We start from the raw sequence: 20,610 nt of genomic DNA on the forward strand, positions 1-20,610 counted from the left end.
ACAGACTAAAATATACCCTAAATCTCTAGTGTATGGCTTTCTTCTAGTCTCCTGCCTGATCACATTCTCTCCCCCCTTTTTTTAAATCCTCTTCTTTCTTTTTTCAACCGTCTTATCTTATCAATTCCTCTTATAAAATCTTTTATAATTTTCACCTTTATATTCATAGTCCAACTCTTCATCATATTTACCCTTATTTTTGTACATATATAAGTTTTTCTTTCTTTAAAATTTTGGGAGGCACTTTCTTCTAACAGACCAAAATATGCCCAAAATCTAGTGTGTGGCACTGATCTATGCACCAGCCTGATCATATTTGATCATATTCTGGTTTTTTGTTTGTTTGTTTAACTTTTTCTTTCCCTTTCTTTTCCCATAGTTTCAGGTCTCTTCTGTTTGTTTAGTGTATATTTTTTTGGGGTCGTTGTTACCCTCTAAGCATTTTGCTCTCTCATTCATCTATTCTCCTCTGGACAAAATGACAAGACAGAAAAATATCACCTCAAAAAAAAAAAAAAAAAAGAACAAGAGGCAGTACCAACTGCCAGGGACCTAATCAATATGGACATTAGTAAGATGATTTTAAAGATACTAGCTGGGCTTGAAAAAAGCATGGAAGATATTAGAGAAACCCTTTCTGGAGAAATAAAAGAACTAAAATCTAACCAATTCAAAATCAAAAAGGCTATTAATGAGGTGTAATCAAAAATGGAGGCTCTAACTGCTAGGATAAATGAGGCAGAAGAGAGAGTTAGTGATATAGAAGACCAAATGATGGAAAATAAAGAAGCTGAGAAAAAGATAAACAACTACTGGATCACAAGGGCAGAATTCGAGAGATAAGTGATACCATAAGATGAAACAATATTAGAATAACTAGGATCCCAGAAGAAGAAGAAAGAGAGAAGGGGGCAGAAGGTATATTGGAGCAAATTATAGCAGAGAACTTCCCTAATTTGGGGAAGGAAACAGGCATCAAAATCCAGGAGGCACAGAGAACCCCCCTCAAAAACAATAAAAATAGGTCAACACCCCGCCATCTAATAGTAAAACTTCCGAGTCTCAAAGACAAAGAGAAAATCCTGAAAGCAGCTCGGGAGAAGAGATATGTAACCTACAATGGTAGAAACATTAGATTGGCAACAGACCTATCCACAGAGACCTGGCAGGCCAGAAAGGACTGGCATGATACATTCAGAGCAAGAAATGAGAAAAATAGGCAATCAAGAATACTATATCCAGCTAGGCTGTCATTGAAAATAGAAGGAGAGATAAAAAGCTTCCAGGACAAACAAAAACTAAAGGAATTTGCAAACACGAAACCAGCCCTACAAGAAATATTGAAAGGGGTCCTCTAAGCAAAGAGAGAGCCTAAAAGTAACATAGACCAGAAAGGAACAGAGACAAAATACAGTAACAGTCACCTTACAGGCAATACAATGGCATGAAATTCATACCTTTCAATAGTTACCCTGAATGTAAATGGGCTAAATGCCTGAATCAAAAGACACAGGGTATCAGATTGGATAAGAAAACAAGACCCATTGATATGCTGTCTGCAAGAGACTCATTTTAGACCCAAAGACACCCCCAGATTGAAAGTGAGGGGGTGGAAAACAATTTACCATGCTAATGGACACCAAAAGAAAGCTGGGGTGACAATCCTTATATCGGACAAATTAGATTTTAAACCAAAGACTATAATAAGAGTTGAGGAAGGACACTATATCCTACTTAAAGGGTCTATCCAACAAGAAGATCTAACAACTGTAAATATCTATACCCCTAACATGGGAGCAGCCAATTATATAAGCCAATTAATAACAAAAGCAAAGAAACACATCAACAACAATACAATAATAGTGGGGGACTTTAACACCCCCCTCACTGAAATGGACAGATCATCTAAGCAAAAGATCAACAAGGAAATAAAGACTTTAAATGACACACTGGACGAAATGGACTTCACAGGTCTATTCAGAACATTCCATCCCAGAGCAACAGAATACACATTCTTCTCTAGTGCCCATGGAACATTCTCTAGAACAGATCACATCTTAGGTCACAAATCAGGTACCAAAAGATTGTGATCATTCCCTGCATATTTTCAGACCACAATGCTTTGAAACTAGAACTCAATCACAAGAGGAAAGTCGGAAAGAACTCAAATATATGGAGGCTAAAAAGCATCCTACTAAAGAATGAATGGGTCTCTCACTGATATGAGGAATTCTTAATCTCAGGAAACAAACTGAGTGTTACTGGAGTGGTTGGGGGTGGGAGGGATGGGGTGGCTGGGTGATAGACAATGGGGAGGGTATGTGCTACGGTGAGCACTGTGAATTGTGCAAGACTCTTGAATCACAGATCTGTACTTCTGAAACAAATAACGCAACATATTTTAAGAAAAAAAAAAGAAGAAGATAACAGGAGAGGAAGAAAAGGGGAGTATGTCAGAGGGGGAGACGAACCATGAGAGATGATGGACTCTGAAAAACAAACTGAGGGTTCTAGAGGGGAGGGGGTAGGGGGATGGGTTAGCCTGGTGATGGGTATTGAGGAGGGCACGTTCTGCATGGAGCACTGGGTGTTATGAACAAACAATGAATCATGGAACACTGCACCAAAAAACTAATGATGTAATATATGGTGATTAACATAACAATAAAAAATTAAAAAAAAAAGAATGAATGGGTCTAGCAGGAAATTAAAGAAGAATTAAAAAAATTCATGGAAACAAATGAAAATGAAAACACACACACACACAAAAGAAAATGAAAACACAACTGTTCAAAATCTTTGCGATGCAGCAAAGGCAGTCCTAAGAGGAAAGTATATAATAACACAAGACTTTCTCAAGAAACAAGAAAGGTCTCAAATACACAACCTAACACTACACCTAAAGGAGCTGGAGAAAGAACAGCAAATAAAGCCTAAACCCAGCAGGAGAAGAGAAATAATAAAGATCAGACCAGAAATCAATGAAATAGAAAGCAAAAGAACAGTAAATCAGATCAACGAGACTAGGAGCTGGTTCTTTGAAAGAATGAATAAGATTGATAAACCCCTGGCCAAACTTATCAAAAAGAAAAGGGAAATGAACCAAATAAATAAAATCATGAATGAAAGAGGAGAGATCACAACCAACACCAAAGAAATACAAACAATTATAAGAACATATTGTGAGCAACTCTATGCCAGCAAATTAGATAATCTGGAAGAAATGGATGCATTCCTAGAGATGTATAAACTACCAAAACTGAACCAGGAAGAAATAGAAAACCTGAACAGACCTATAACCACTAAGGAAATTGAAGCAGTCATCAAAAATCTCCCAACAAACAAAAGCCCAGGGCCAGATGGCTTCCCAGGGGAATTCTACCAAACATTTAAAGAAGAATTAATACCTATTCTTCTGAAACTGTTCCAGAAATAGAAATGGAAGGAAAACTTCCAAACTTGTTTTATGAGGCCGCCATTACCTTGATCCCAAAACCAGACAAAGACCCCATGAACTAGGAGAATTACAGACCAATATCCTTGATGAACATGGATGCAAAAATTCTCACCAAAATACTAGCCAATAGGATCCAACAGTACATTAAAAGGATTATTCACCACGACCAATGGGATTTATCTCTGGGCTGCAAGGTTGATTCAACATCCTCAAATCAATCAATGTGATACAATACATTAATAAAAGAAAGAACAAGAACCACCTGATCCTCTCAATAGATGCAGAAAAAGCATTTGACAAAGTACAGCATCCTTTCTTGATCAAAACTCTTCAGAGTATAGGGATAGAGGGTACCTACCTCAATATCATAAAAGCCATCTATGAAAAACCCACAGCGAATATCATTCTCAATGGGGAAAAACTGAGAGCTTTCCCCTTAAGGTCAGGAACATGGCAGGGATGTCCACTATAACCACGGCTATTCAACATAGTATTAGAAGTCCTAGCCACAGCAATCAGACAACAAAAAGAACTAAAAGGAATCTGAATTGGCAAAGAAGAAGTCAAACTCTCACTCTTTGCAGATGATATGATACTGTATGTGGAAAACCCAAAAGACTCCACCCCAAAACTGCTAGAGCTCATACAGGAATTCAATAAAGTGGCAGGATATAAAATCAATGCACAGAAATCAGTGGCATTCCTATACACCAACAACAAGACAGAAGAAAGAGAAATTAAGGAGTCGATCCCATTTACAATTGCACCCAAAACCATAAGATACCTAGGAACAAATCTAACCAAAGAGGCAAAGAATCTGTACTCAGAAATTATAGAATACTCATGAAGGAAATTGAGGAAGACACAAAGAAATGGAAAATCGTTCCATGCTCATGGATTGGAAGAACAAATATTATGAGGATGTCAATGCTACCTAGAGCAATCTACACATTTAACGCAATCCCTATCAAAATACCACCCACTTTTTTCAAAGAAACGGAACAAATAATCCTAAAATTTGTATGGAACCAGAAAAGACCCCGAATAGCCAGAGGAATGTTGAAAAAGAAAAGCAAAACTGGCAGCATCACAATTCCGGACTTCAAGCTCTATTACAAAGCTGTCATCATCAAGACAGTATGGTACTGGCACAAAAACAGACACATAGATCAATGGAACAGGATAGACAGCCTAACTCTATGGTCAACTAATCTTCAACAAAGCAGGAAAGAACGTCCAATGGAAAAAAGACAGTCTCTTCAAAAAATGGTGTTGGGAAAATTGGACAGCCACATGCAGAAGAATGGAACTGGATCATTTCCTTACACCACACACAAAAATAGACTTAAAATGGTTGAAAGACCTAAATGTGAGACAGGAGTTCATCCAAATCCTAAAGGAGAACACAGGCAGCAACCTCTTCGACTTCAGCCACAGCATCTTCTTCCTAGAAACATCACCAAAGGCAAAGGAAACAAGGGCAAAAATGAACTATTGGTACTTCATCAAGATAAAAAGATTTTGCACAGCAAAAGAAACAGTCAACAAAACCAAAAGAAAACCGACAGAATGGGAGAAGATATTTGCAAATGACATATCAGATAAAGGGCTTGTATCCAAAATCTATAAAGAATTTATCAAACTCAACACCCAAAGACCAAATGATCCAATCAAGAAATGGGCAGAAGACATGAACAGACATTTTTCCAAAGAAGACATCCATATGGCCAACAGACAGATGAAAAAGTGTTCAACATCGCTCGGCATCAGGGAAATCCAAATCAAAACCTCAATGAGATACCACCTCACACCAGTCAGAATGGCCAAAATTAACAAGTCAGGAAAGGACAGATGTTGGCAGGGATGTGGAGAGAAGGGAACCCTCCTACACTGTTGGTGGGAATGCAAGCTGGTGCAGCCACTCTGGAAAACAGTATGGATGGACGTTCCTCAAAAAGTTAAAAATAGAGCTACCGTATGACCCAGCAATTACACTACTGTGTATTTACCCCAAAGATACAAATGTAGGGATCCGAAGGGGTACATGCACTCTGATATTTATAGCAACAGTGTCCACAATAGCCAGACTATGGAAAGAGCCAAAATGTCCATCAACAGATGAACGGATAAAGAAGATGTGGTATACACACACACACACACACACACACACACACACACACACACACACACAAAATGGAATATTATGCAGCCATCAAAAGGAATGAAATCTTGCCATTTGCAACAACGTGGTTGGAACTGGAGGCTATTATGCTGAGCGAAATAAGTCAATTAGAGAAAGACAAGTATCATATGTTCTCACTGATATGAAGAATTCTTAGTCTCAGGAAACAAACTGAGGGTTGCTGGAGTGGTGGGGATTGGGAAGGATGCGGTAGCTGGGTGATAGACATTGGTGAGGGTATGTGCTATGGTGAGCGCTGTGAATTGTGTAAGACTGTTGAATCACAGACCTGTACCTCTGGAACAAATAATACTTTATAAGTTAAAAAAAAAAGAAGAAGAAGAAGAAGGTAGCAGGAAGGGAAAAATGAAGGGGGGGAATCAGAGGGGGAGACGAACCATGAGAGACTATGGACTCTGAGAAACAAACTGAGAGTTCTAGAGGGGAGGGGTGTGGGGGAATGGGTTAGCCTGGTGATGGGTATTAAAGAGGGCACATACTGAATGGAGCACTGGGTGTTATAGGCAAACAATGAATCATGGAACACTACATCAAAAACTAATGATGTAATGTATGGTGATTAACATAACATAATAAAATTAAAAAAAAGAAAAAGAAAAAAGATAAGCACCAAATAATGTATAGAATTGTTGAATCACTATTTTACACTTGAAACTAACATAAACCTCTTTGTTAAGTGTATTGGAATTAAAATATTGAAAAATATCAGAAAAATAAAATAACATGTTGGAAGGATTACAGAAATTTGAACCCTTGTGCATTGTTTGTGGGAATGTAAAATAGTGCAGATGCTATAGAAAATAACTGACTGTTCTTCAAAAAGCTAAACATTGAATTACCACATGATCCAGCAATTCCACTCCTTGAGTTCTACCCAAAGGAATTGAAAGCAAGGACTTAAACAGATAGTTGTATGCCAGTGTTTATTTTATTTTATTTTTTTATTATGTTATGTTAGTCACCATACAGTAGATCATTAGTTTTTGATGTAGTGTTCCATAATTCATTGTTTGCATATGACACTCAGTGCTCCATGCAATACATGCCCTCCTTAATACCAGTCACCAGTACTAATACCAGTCACCCACCCCCTCCCCTCTAAAACCCTCAGTTTCTTTCTCGGAGTCCTTAGTCTCTCATGGTTCATCTCCCCCTCTGATTTCCCCCCCTTCATTTTTCCCTTCCTTCTCCTATTGTCCTCCATGCTATTCCTTATGTTCCACAAATAAGTGAAACCATATGATAATTGCCTTTCTCTGCTTGACTTATTTCACTTAGCATAATCTCCTCCAGTCCCATCCACGTTGATGCAAAAGTTGGGTATTCATCCTTTCTGATGGCTGAATAATATTCCATTGTATATATGGACCACATCTTCTTTATCCATTCATCTGTTGAAGGGCATCTCGCCTCTTTCCACAGTTCGGCTATTGTGGACATTGCTGCTATGAACATTGGGCTGCACATGGCCCTTCTTTTCACTACGTCTGTATCTTTGGGGTAAATACCCAGTAGTGTATGCCAGTGCTTATTGCAGCATTATTCACAATAGCCAAATGGTGGGGAAATAACCCTTGTGATCATCAAAAGATAAACAAAATGTGTTATATATACAGTGGGAAAATATTCATGAATAATAAGGAATGGATTTCTGATATATGGTACCTCATGGACGAATCTTGAAGACATTATGCTAAGTGAAATAAGCCAGACACACAAAATGACAAATATTATATGATTCCACATGGATGATGTACCTAAAATGGTCATATTCATAGAGTGAAGACAATAGTAGTTTTTGGGATAGGAAGAGTGGGAATGGCAAGTTCTTTTTTTTTTTAATTTGTTCAATTAGACAACATATAGTACATAATTAGTTTTTGATACAGTTCAGTGATTCATTAGTTGCATATAACACCTTGTGCTCATCACCACGCTTGCCCTCCTTAATACCCATCACTGGGTTACACAATCCCCCCACACTCCTCCCTTCTGTAACCCTCAGTTTGGTTCCCAGAGTCCAGAGTTTCTCATGGTTTGTCTCCCTCTTTGATTTCTTCCCACTCAGTTTTCCCCCCCTTCCCCTGTCGTCCTCTGTGCTATTCCTTATGTTCAACATATGAGTGAAACTATATGATAATTGTCTTTCTCTGTTTGACTTATTTCACGTAACATAATCCCCTCCAGTTCCATCCATGTCAATGCAAATGGTGAGTATTCATCCTTTCTGATGACTAATATTCCATTGTATACATGGACCATATCTTTATCCATTCATCTGTTGAAGGACATCTTGGCTCCTTCCACAGTTTGACTATTGTGGCCATTGCTGCTATGAACATTGTGGTGCATGTGCCCCTTCTTTTCACTACATCTGTATCTTTGGGGTAAATACCTAGTAGTACAATTGCTGGGTTGTAGGGTAACTCTATTTTTAACATCTTGAGGAACCTCCATACAGTTTTCCAGAGTGGCTGTACCAGCTTGCATTCCCACCAACAGTGTAAGAGGGTTACCCTTTCTCCACATCCTCACCAACATTTGCTGTTTCCTGTCTTGTTAATTTTTGCCATTCTAACTGGTGTAAGGTGGTATCTCCTTGTGGTTTTGATTTGTATTTCCCTGATGGCTATTGATGTTGAACATTTTTTATGTGTCTGTTAGCTGTTTGTATGTCTTCTTTGGAGAAGCATCTGTTCATGTCTTCTGCCCGTTTTTTGACTGGATTACTTGTTTTTTGGGTGTTGAGTTTGAGAAGTTCTTTATAGATCTTGGATACCAGCCTTTTATCCATAATGTCATTTGCAAATATCTTCTCCCATTCCGTGGGTCGCTTCTTAGTTTTTTTGACTGTTTCCTTTGCTGTGCAAAAGCTTTTTATCTTGATGAAATCCCAAAAGTTCATTTTCCCTTTGGTTTCCCTGCCTTTAGAGGCACGTCTTGAAAGAAGTCACTGTGGCCAATGTCAAAGACGTTACTGCCTATGTTCTCCTCTAGGATTTTGATGGATTTCTGTCTCACATTTAGGTCTTTCATCCATTTTGAGTTCATCTTTGTGTATGCTGTAAGAGAATGGTCTAGTTTAATTCTTCTGCATGTGGCTGTCCAATTTTCCCAGCACCATTTTTTGAAGAGACTGTCTTTTTTCCATTGGATATTCTTTTCTGGTTTGTCAAAGATTAGTTGACCATAGAGTTGAAGGTCCATTTCTGGGATCTGCATTCTGTTCTATTGATCTATGTGTCTATTTTTGTGCCAATACCGTGCTGTCTTGGTGATCACTGCTTTGTAATATAGGAGGAGGGACTCCCTTTGTAATATAGCTTGAAGTCAGACAGTGTCTGATGTCCCCAGCTATGGTTTTCTTTTTCAACAATCCCCTGACAATTCAGGGTCTTTTCTTGTTCCATACAAATTTTAGGATTGTTTGTTCTAGCTCTGAAAAATGTCGATGGTGTTTTGATAAGGATTGCATTGAAAGTGTAGATTGCTCTGGGTACCATAGACATTTTCACAATGCTTATTCTTCCAATCTATGAGCATGGAATATTTTTCCATCTCTGTCTTCCTCAATTTCTTCCATGTGTTCTGTAGTTTCTAGAATATAGATCCTTTACCTCTTTGGTTAGGTTTATTTCTAGGTATCGTGTGGTTTTTGGTGCTACTGTAAATGGAATTGATTCCTTAATTTCACTTTCTTCAGTCACGTTGTTAGTGTATAGAAATGCAACTGATTTCTGTGCATTGATTTTGTATCCTGCCACGTTGTTGAATTGCTGTATGGCTTCTAGTAATTTGGGATTGGGGTCTTTTGGGTTTTCCATGAAGAGAGAGAGAGTTTGACTTCTTTGCCAATTTGAATGTCTTTTATTTCTTTGCGTTGTCTGATTGCTGAGGGTAGGACTTCCAGTACTATGTTGAACAAAAGTGGTGAGAGTGAGCATCCCTACCATGTTCCTGACCTTAAGGGAAAAACTCTCAGTTTTTCCCCATTGAGGATAATATTTGCTAAGGGTCTTTCATATATGGCTTTTATGATATTAAGGTATTTTCCTTCTATCCCTATACTCTGAAATTTTAATCAGGAATGGATGCTGTATTTTGTCAAATCCTTTCTCTGCATTGATTGAGGGTATCATATGTTTCTTGTCTTTTATTAATGTGCTCTATCATGTTGATTGATTTGTGAATGTTGAACCACCCTTGCATCTCAGGAATAAATACCCCCTGGTCATGGTGAATAATCTTTTTAATGTACGGTTGGATCCTATTGGCTAGAATCTTGTTGAGTGTTTTGACATTCATGTTCATCAGGGATATTGGTCTATAATTCTCTTTTTTGATGGAGTCTTTGCCTGGTTTTGGGATCAAGGTAATGCTGGCCTCATAGAATGAGTTTGGAAGTTTTCCTTCCATTTCTATTTTTTGGAACAGCTTCAGGAGAATAGGTATGATTTCTTCTTTAAATGTTCGGTAGAATTCCCCTGGCAAGCCATCTGGCCCTGGACTCTTGTTTTTTGGGAGGTTTCTGATTACTGTTTCATTTTCCTTGCTGGTTACATGTTTACTCAGATTGTCTATTTCTTCCTGTTTCAGTCTTGGTAGTTTATAAGTATCCAGTAATGCATCTATTTCTTCCAGATTTCCTAGTTTTTTGGCATATAGCTGCTGGTAATAAGTTCTAACAATTATCTCTATTTCCTTGGTTTTGGTCGTGATCTCTCCCCTTTCATTCATGACTTTATTAATTTGGGTCCTTTCTCTTCTTCTTCTTCTTCTTCTTTTTTTTTTGGATAAGTCTGGCCAGAGGTTTATCAATCTTATTAATTCTTTCAAAGAACCAGCTTCTAGTTTCGTTGACCTGTTTTACTGTTCTTCTAGTTTCTATTTCATTGATTTCTGCTCTAATCTTTGTTGTTTTTCTTCTGCTTGTTTTAGGCTTTATTTGCTCTTCTTTCTCCAGGTCCTTTAGGTGTAAGGTTAGCTCATGCATTTGGGATTTTTCTAATTTTTTGAGAGAGGCTTGGATGACTATATACTTCCCTCAAAGGATCGCCTTTTCAGTATCCCATAGGTTTTGGACTGATGTGTTTTCATTCTCATTGGTTTGCATGAATTGTTTAAGTTCCTCTAATTTCCTGCTTGACCCATTCATTCTTTAGCAGGATGATTTTTAACCTCCAAGTGTCTGTGTTACTTCCAATTTTTTCCTTGTGGTTTAGTTCCAGTTTCAAAGCATTGTGGTCTGAAAATATGCAGGGAATAATCTCAATATTTTGGTATCAGTTGAGACCTGATTCGTGACCCAGTATGTGGTCTATTCTGGAGAAAGTTCCATGTGCATTCAAGAAGAATGAGTATTCTGTTGTTTTAGGATGGAACGTTCTATATATATCTACGAAGTCCATCTGGTCCAATGTGTCCTTCAAAGCTCTTGTTTCTTTGTTGGTCTTCTGTTTAGATGATCTGTCTTTTGCTGTGAGTGGAGTGTTGAAGTCTCCTAGTAGTAATGTATTATTATCAGTATGATTCTTTATTTTGGTTATTATTTGGTTTATGTAGTTGACTGCTCCTATGTTGGGGACATAGATATTTACAATTGTTAGGTTTTCTTGTTGGTTATACCTTTTAAATATGATATAATGTCCCTCTACATCTCTTACTACAGTCTTTGGTTTAAAATCTAATTTATGGGGTCCCTGGGTGGCTCAGTCTTTGGGCATCTGCCTTCAGGTCAGGTCATGATCCTGGGGTCCTGGGATCAAACTCTGCATCAGGCTCTCTGCTCCGAGGGAAGCCTGCTTCTCCCTCTCTCACTCCCCCTGTTTGTGTTCCCTCTTTCGCTGTTTCTCTCTGTCAAATAAATAAATAAAATCTTTTAAAAAAATAAAATAACAATGTTTATTCTTCCGATTCATGAGCATGGAATGTTTTTCCATCTTTTTGTGTCTTCTTCAATTTCTTTCATGAGCGTTCTGTAGTTCCTAGAGTACAGATCCTTTACCTCTTTGGTTAGGTTTATTCCGAGGTATCTTACGGGTTTTAGTGCTATTGTAAATGGAATTGTTTCTCTAATTTCTCTTTCTATGGTTGCACTGTTAGTGTATAAGAAAGCAACGGATTTCTGTGCATTGATTTTGTATCCTGCCACATGACTGAATTGCTGTATGAGCTCTAGTAATTTGGGGGTGGAGTCTTTTGGGTTTTCCACATAAAGTATCATGTCATCTTCAAAAAGAGAGAGTTTGACTTCTTTGCCAATTTGAATACCTTTTATTTCTTTTTGTTGTCTGATTGCTGTTGCTAAGACTTCTAGTACTGTGTTGAACAAGAGTGGCAAGAGTGGGCATCCTTGACGTGTTCCTGATCTTATGGGAAAGGCTTTCAGGTTTTTCCCACTGAGGATGATATTCACTGTGGGTTTTTCATAGATGGATTTTATGAACTTGAGGAATGTTCCCTCTATCCCTATATTCTGAAGAGTTTTAATCAGGAAAGGGTGCTGTATTTTGTCAAATGCTTTTTCTGCATCAATTGAGAGGACCATATGGTTCTTCTCTCTCTCCTCTTATTAATGTGTTCTATCACATTGATTGATTTGCAAATGTTGAACCACCACTGCATCCCGGGGAAAAATCCCACTTGGTTGTGGTGGATGATCCTTTTAATGTATTGTTGGATCCTATTTGCTAGGATTTTGTGGAGGATTTTGGAATCCATATTCATCAGGGATATCGATCTGAAATTCTCCTTTTTGATGGGGTCTTTGCCTGGTTTGGGGATTAAGTTAATGCTGGCCTCATAGAATGAGTCTGGAAGCTTTCCTTCTGTTTGTATTTTTTGAAACAGCTTCAGGAGAATAAGTATTATTTCTTCTTTGAACGTTTGGTAGAATTCCCCAGGGAATCCATCAGGCCCTGGACTCTTGTTTTTTGGGGGTCACTGCTTCAATCTTGTTACTGGTTATTGGCCTATTCAGCTTGTCAATTTCTTCCTCTTTCAGTCTTGGCAGCTTATAGGTTTCCAGGAAGGCATCCATTTCATCCAGATTGCTCAGAGTTTATGCTAAGTGAACTAAGTCAAGCAGAGAAAGTCAATTATCATATGGTTTCACTTATTTGTGGAACATAAGGAATAGCATGGAGGACATTAGGAGAAGGAAGGGAAAAATTAAAGGGGGGGAGAAATCAGAGGGAGAGATGAACCATGAGAGACTATGGACTCTGAGTAACAAACTGAGCATTTTAGAGGGGAGGGGGGTGGGGGGATGGGTTAGCCCAGTGATGGGTATTAAGGAGGGCATGTACTGTATGGAGCACTGGGTGTTATACAAAAACAATGAAGTGTGGATCACCACATCAAAAACTAATGATGTATTGTATGGTGACTAACATAATAAAATAAAATAAAAATAAATAAATAATAAAATAAAATCTAATTTGTCTTTTATGAGAATTGCTACCCCAGTTTACTTTTGAGGTCTGTTGGCATGATAAATGGTTCTCCATCCCCTCACTTTCATTCTGGAGATGGCTTTAAGTTCAAAATGAGTTTCTTGGAGATAGCATATGGATGGGTCCTGCTTTTTTATCCAATCTGAAACCCTGTGTCTTTTGATGGGAGCATTCAGCCTGTTCACATTTTGAGTAACTATTGACAGAAATGAATTTAGTGCCACTGTATTACCTGTAAAGTTCCTATTTCTATAGATTGTCTCTTTTGATTTCTGGGGTCTTCTTTTATAGAATCCCCCTTAATATTTCTTGCAGTGCTGGCTTGGTGGTCACATATTCTTTCAGTTTCTGCCGGTCCTGGAAGCTCTTTGTCTCTCTGTCCATTCTGAATGACAGCTTTGCTGAATAAAGTATTCTTGGCTGCATGTTCTTCTCATTTAGTACCCTGAATATGTCTTGTCAGCCCTTTCTGGCTTGCCAAGTCTCTGTGGATAGGTTTGATATTTTCTGATGTTTCTCCCTCTGTACATAAGAAATCTCTTCCCCCTAGCTGCTCTCAGGATAGTTTCCTTGGCTGTAAGATTTGCAAGCTTCACTATTATATGTCAGTGTTAATCTATTTTTATTGATTTGGGGAGGGGTCCTCTCTGCCTCTTGGACATGTTTATTTCCTTCCCCAGATTAGGAAAGTTCTCAGCTATGATTTGTTCAAATATACCTTCTAGCCCTCTCTCTCTCCACCCCCTTGGGGATCCCAATAATTCTGACACTGGAACATTTTATGGTGTCATTTATTTCTCTAAGTCTATTTTCATGGGCTACTAGCCGCTTATCCCTATCTTCCTAAGCTTCCTTCCTTTCTATCAGCTTATGTTCTAGATCACTGATCCATTCTTCTGCCTCATTTACCCTGGCTGTTAGAGTATGCAGTTTAGACTATATCTCATTCATAGCATTTTGAGTTTGGCCTGGTTAGATCTCATTTCTGCCCTTAGAGATTCTATATTGTCACTAATGCTTTTTTCAAGCCTAGCTATTGACTTTATGATTGCTATCCTGAAGTCTATCTCTGACATCTTGCTTATATCCACATCCATTAGTCTGTGGCAGAGGACATTGTCTCTGGTTCTTTGTTGGGAGTCCCTCCTCCTAGTCATTCTGTGGAGGGATGGTTAAGTGAATGAACAGAGTCCAAAATATCAACCACGACCCAAGCAAAACGCACCTTAGAAAAAATCCGAAGTGGCCAAAAGCTACCATAGATATGCAACCAAAGCCAAGGTGATCCAAAACAATAAAAAAGAAAGAAAAAAGGCGGGGAGGGGAGAGAAATTATAATCTCTCAGGGTGGACACAGCAAGGTGATCTGCCTGTTCCTCATTGAGTTTTGGTCTGTGTGTTAGAAGACACTCTACCCCAAAATTGCAAAGCAATCAGAACCTATATATATATCAAGATAAAATTGAGTAGATTGAAAAACAGGCTAGTATGGAGCATAAATCTATAAAACATAGATGTGAAAAAAATAAAAGTTAAGAGGAGACTTAAAAACATAGGTTGGGAAATAAGAATCTACTTGAAATGGAAACAGGGTAAAAAAAAAAAAAGAAGAAAGAATAAGAAACTAAAAAAGAAATGTACAATTTTATCCTGATGTATAAATGAGTCATGAGGGAACACCTGGAGCTCCCTATATTATTTTCCCCTGGCGCTGGAGTTTTACAGTCCTGTGGGAAAAAAACTTATCATTCACCTGTTCTTCCAGTCTTCTGGGGGAGGGGTTTGCTGCTCGGCTTCTCAGGCATCTTTGCCTGGGTGGAGTTGCCCCACCCTTTGTCAGCTGGTTAGCTGGGCGGCTTTTTTTCCCTGGCGTCTCTCCACTTCTCTTTAGAAAGTCAGAGCAAATATGGCTGTTAGGGAATTTCAAGCCCAGAGCTGCAACGTTGAGGTTCCTCCCCCAAAAAAATTCTCCAGGTCAATCCGTCTCCACCTCTGCTTGTACCAAACTCCACAGACTGGCGCAATTAGTGTCCATCACACCTCTCCCAGGGGGAGTTATAGGGACCTGTGAGCGTCTCTGTGCTTTGTGACTCCACAACTGCCAACTGCTGTGGGCTCATGCATGCACCCTCTTCCACAGCTCCAGGTCATGCTGGGTGCTGCCCCAGTGTCCTTTCATAGGCCACACCACCCTGAGAGCTGTTGCCCTGTCACATGGGCACAAGCCCTTCTATATCTCCCCCAGGATCTTAGACAGCCCGTACCTTCTAGTCCTTTTCAGGGTGGTCAGGCAGAAGGCTGTCTCCCTACTGGCCAGGCTCGTGGTTTTAAGGTGACTGGAGCTGAGAGTCCCTTCTGGGCTCACTGACCATAACCAGTCTCCCTGCTCCACTGCTTGGGCACTCTCTCTGTTCGGGCTCCCCCATTCTTTCTCAGTCTCCTGGAATCCTGAGACCACACTGATCCACCTAGAATTCTGCCCTATTCATCCCTTGTGCCCTTTTCAGAAGGGGGTGCCTCTCACTAGAGCAGATTTCCAAGGGTCCCGATTTTTTCTCCAGTGTTATATCACTTTCTGGTGGCGGGCTTATGGAGGTTCCCTCCCCCCTCCGTTTATCTTCTGATAGTTCCCCCAAAGATTCAAGGTTCCACACCTCCTACCTTGCAAAAAGTAGTCATTTTTCTGCTTGTGGAGATTCAGATAAATCTTCTTACATCTCAGGTTGAATCCGTGTGTGTTCAGAATGGTTTGATAGATATCCAGTTAAATTCGAGGGACCAGATGAAATGAGGTCCCCTACTCTGTCACCATCTTGCACCACCCCCCCCCGCACTAATGGCAAGTTACTTGATGGTTAACAGTGTTTCTGCTTGGAGTGATAAAAAAGTTTTGGAAATAGATGGTAGTGATGGCTGTATAACATTGTGAATGTACTTACCACCAATGAATTGCGCATTTAAAATAGTTAAAATAAAAAAAATGGTTAGAATCATCAATTTAACCTTATGTGTATGTGGCTACAAAAAATTGGGAAGCTAATGTGACATAAATAGAATTAATGTTTCTACGTTTTACTCAAAGTGGTAACAGAAATAACAGTAGGCATGCACCCTCTTCTACAGCTCCAGGTCATGCTGGTGCTGCCAGTAGGTTATGTACATATATGGTAATACCAAGGTAACCACAAAGAAAACTATTCAAAATTATATATTTAAAAATACTAAAATAATTCAAGATGGAGCCCTAAAAATATTAAAGGCACAGGAAGGCAAAAACAAACAAACAAACAAACAAACAAACAAACCCAAAACCAAAAAACAGTGGAATGAGTAATAGAAGAAACTAACAGAAACAAATAGTGAACTTAAACCCTTAACATATCAATAATTAATTTAAATGTAGATGGTCTAAACACACCAATTTAAAGCAGATTCAAAGACAGGATAAAAAACACATCTCAACTGTATGCCATCTACATGAATTTCACTTCCACATAATAATATAGGTAGGTTAAAGGTAAAAAAAAATGGAAAAGGATATGTCATGAAAAAATCATTAGAAGAAGCCCTGTAAGGATGGCTAGTATCAAAAAGTCAAGAAATAACAAGTGTTGGTGAGGATGTGGAGAAAAGGGAACCCTGGACACTGTCGGTGTGAATGTAAATTGGTGTAGCCACTGTGGAATAAAGTATGGAAGTTCCTCAAAAGATTAAAAATAGAAATACCATATGATCCAGTAATTCCAGTAGTGGGTGTTAACCCAAGAAAAATATAAACACTAATTTGAAAGGATATTAAGCACCCCTATGTTTATTGTGGCATTATTTACAATAGCCAAGATATGGAAGCAAGTTTTGTGTCCATTGATAGCTGAATGGATTAAAAAGAATACTACTCAGCCATAAAAAGAATGGTATCTTGCCATTTTTGATAACATGTATGGACAGGGAGGATATTATGCTAAGTGAAATAAGTGAGACAGAAAAAGACACATACCATATTATTTCACTTATATGTGAAATCTAAAAAACAAAACAAACAAGCAAGCAAAGAAAAACCAGAAACAGACCCATAAATACATAGAAGAAACTAGTGGTTGCTAGAGGGAAATGAGGTGGGAGCACGGGCAAAATGGGTAAAGGGGAGTGGGAGATACAGGCTTCCAGTTATGGGATGAATAAGTCACAGGGATGAAAGGTGCAACATAAAGAATACAGTCAATGGTATTGTGATAGCACTGGCTGGTGACAGTGGTAGCTACACTTGTTCTGAACATAGGATAATGTGTCGAATCACTGTGTTGTATGCCTGAAACTAATGTAACATTGTGTGTCAATTTTATTTCAGTAAAAAAAGAATCACTTCAAAAGAAAAGTATGGCTTAAAAAAAGTATGGCTTAAAACTGGGGCTTTCAAAAACTGAACACATAGAGGAAAGGAAATAATTTAAATCATTTTACATTCTAATGAAGATGATCTGGCTTTGAATTTTGGCCCACCTGAAGCTGAAGACTAGAGGAATCAAGGCAAGAACCTAGCTGCACTTGGTATTTATTAGTACCTCATATATGTAGCACCAGAATTGTCATTTGAATTGCAAATTAAATGTCCTTTATAGTTTTGCTGATTCTCTAAAAACAAAACAAACTAAACAGAAAGTAACAAGTGTTGGTGAGGATGTGGAGAAATTGGAAGCCTGTGCACTGTGGTGACAATGTAAAATGGTGTAATCACTCTGGAAAACAGTATGGTGGTTCCTCAAAAAATTAAAAATAGAATTACCATATGATTCAGCAATTCCACTCCTGGGTGTATATCCAAAACAATTGAAATCAAGGTCTCGAAAAGATATTTGTACACCCATGTTCATAGCAGCATTTTCCACAATAGCCAAAATGTGGAAGCAACTCAAGTGTCCATCAGTGGATGAATGGATAAACAAATGGGTAATATTCATACAATGAAATATTATTCAGACTTAAAAATGAAGGAAATTCTGACATATACTACAAAGTGGGTGAACCTTGAGGACATTATGCTAAGCAAAATATGTCAGTCACAAAAAGACAAATACTGTATGATTCCACTTATATGGGGTGTATTAGAGCAGTCAAATCCATAGAGACATAAAGTTTAATGGTGGCTGCCAGGTCCTGGGAGGGGATATGGAGGCAATGGAGAGTTGTTGTTTAATGGGTATAGAGTTTCAGGTGTGCAAGATGAAAAATTTCTTGAGGTTGGTTGTACAACATTGTCAATGTACTTAACACTACTGAACTGTACACTTAAGAATGGTTGGAGGACTAGGCGTTATAAGTAAACAATGAATCATGGAACACTACATCAAAAACTAATGATGTACTGTATGGTGACTAACATAACATAGTTAAAAAAAAAGAATGGCTAAGATAGTAAATGTTATGTATATTTTAAACACAATTATAAAAAATTAAAAAAACAAGGGATGCTAAAATAAATTTATGTTTATTTAATTTAACAGCTGGGTAAAAATGGACCAATCCTCAAAAACCACAAACTACCAAAATGCAGCCAAGAAAATAGACAAACTGAATATACATATAACCATTACAGTAAACAAATATATATTAAAGCCTCCCCAAAAAGAAAACTCCAGGACCAAATGGTTTCACTGGATAATTTTACCAAACATTCAAAAAAATAACACCAATTTTATATACACATGGCAGAAGAGGGAACACTTCTCAGGGGCGCCTGGGTGGCTCAGTTAAGTGTCTGCCTTTGGCTCAGATCATGATCTCAGTGTCCTGGGATCAAGCCCTGCATCAGGCTCCCTGTTCGGCGGGAAGCCTGCTTCCCGCTCTCCCACTCCCCCTGCTTGTGTTCCCTCTTTCGCTGTGTCTTTCTCTGTCAAATAAATAAATAAAATCTTAAAAAAAAAGAAGAGGGAACACTTCTCATTTTATGAAGGCAGAATTACCCAGATACCAAAGAAGAAAAAGATTGCATACAAAAAAGAAAACTAGAGACCAATATCCCTCCTGAATATAAATTCAAGAATTCCCTCCCAAAAATTTAACAAATGGAATCCAGTAATGTATAAAAAGTATTGTATGTCACAACCAAGTAGGATTTACTACAGGTATACAAGTCTAGTTCAATATTCAAAAGTCAGTCAATGCAATCCAGCTGATCAATAGGAAAAAGAAGAAAAATAAAATTTTATATATGATGATATAGAAGAAAAACCATATGATTTTTCAGATACTGTTGATCTTCAGGATTGGCACATAATTTGCACAGAAAAAGGATTTAAGAAAAATCCAACATCCATTCATGATTGCAAGAAGAAAAATCTCTTACTACCCGAGGAATAGAGCAGAACTTCCTCAACTTGAAAAGAGCATCTTAAAAAAAAAAGATTATGCTAAGTGAAATAAGTCAAACAGAAAGACAATTATTTTTCACTTATTTGTGGAACATAAGGAATAGCATGGAGGACATTAGAAGAAGGAAGGGAAAAATGAAAGGGGGGAAATCAGAAGGGGAGACAAACCATGAGAGACTATGGACTCTGGGAATCAAACTGAGGGTTTTAGAAGGGGAGGGCTGTGGGAAGATGGGTTAGCCTGGTGACCAGTATTAAGGAGGGCTCAAATTGCATGGAGCACTGGGTGTTATATACACAAACAATGAATCATGGAACACTACAGCAAAACCTAATGATGTACTGTATGGTGAGTAACATAACATAATAAAAAATTATAAAAAAAATAAATTCCAAGCCACTATAACCACATCCTAGCAAACATATCCTCATCCTCTCATAGTCAAGAATATACTAAATGTATATGTATATACTTATAATAATATGATTTTGACAGATGGTTAATTCTAAATGAATGTTTCAGAATGAATAAAACTTATTTTTCAGGTTTCTTTTAAAAAAAAAACCCACAGGTAATATAATGATGTGAGCTAAATGTTCTTTCTTTAAAACTGAGTACTAAAAGATCTAGCCACTGAACTAAGGCAATTAAAAAAAGGTAATACAAATTGGAAAGGAAGAAATTAAACTCTCCTCACAGATGATATGATTGTCTATGTAGAAAATGAAGGGAAACTACCAAAAACAAAACAAAAAAAATCCACCTAGACTAAGAAGTGAGTTCAGCAAGGTCACACAATACAAGATCAATACACAAAAGTCATTTATATTTCTATATGCTATGGAAATCAAAACACAAAAATGCAATACTATTTACAATTGCTCCAGAGGAAATGATATGTATAAATCTAACAAAAGTGTACAGAATCTGTATGATGAAAATTATGCATTGCTGATGAAAGAAATCAAAGAAAACCTAAATGCCAAGAGCTAGGGGAGAAGCAGTCCAGGCAAACATCTCATCAATATTCAACTAACAGGAAAGAGGAAGGTTAGAACCATGTGGCCTCTCCCTTACACGCTAAAAGAGCACACCATCTACTAGAGAATAGTGACCTAAAAAGATCA

The sequence above is a fragment of the Eumetopias jubatus genome, unplaced genomic scaffold, assembly GCF_037043125.1.
Source record: "Eumetopias jubatus isolate StellerSeaLion01/CBP00866 unplaced genomic scaffold, mEumJub1_p1.0 scaffold_11, whole genome shotgun sequence".
Taxonomy (NCBI): Eukaryota; Metazoa; Chordata; class Mammalia; order Carnivora; family Otariidae; genus Eumetopias; species Eumetopias jubatus.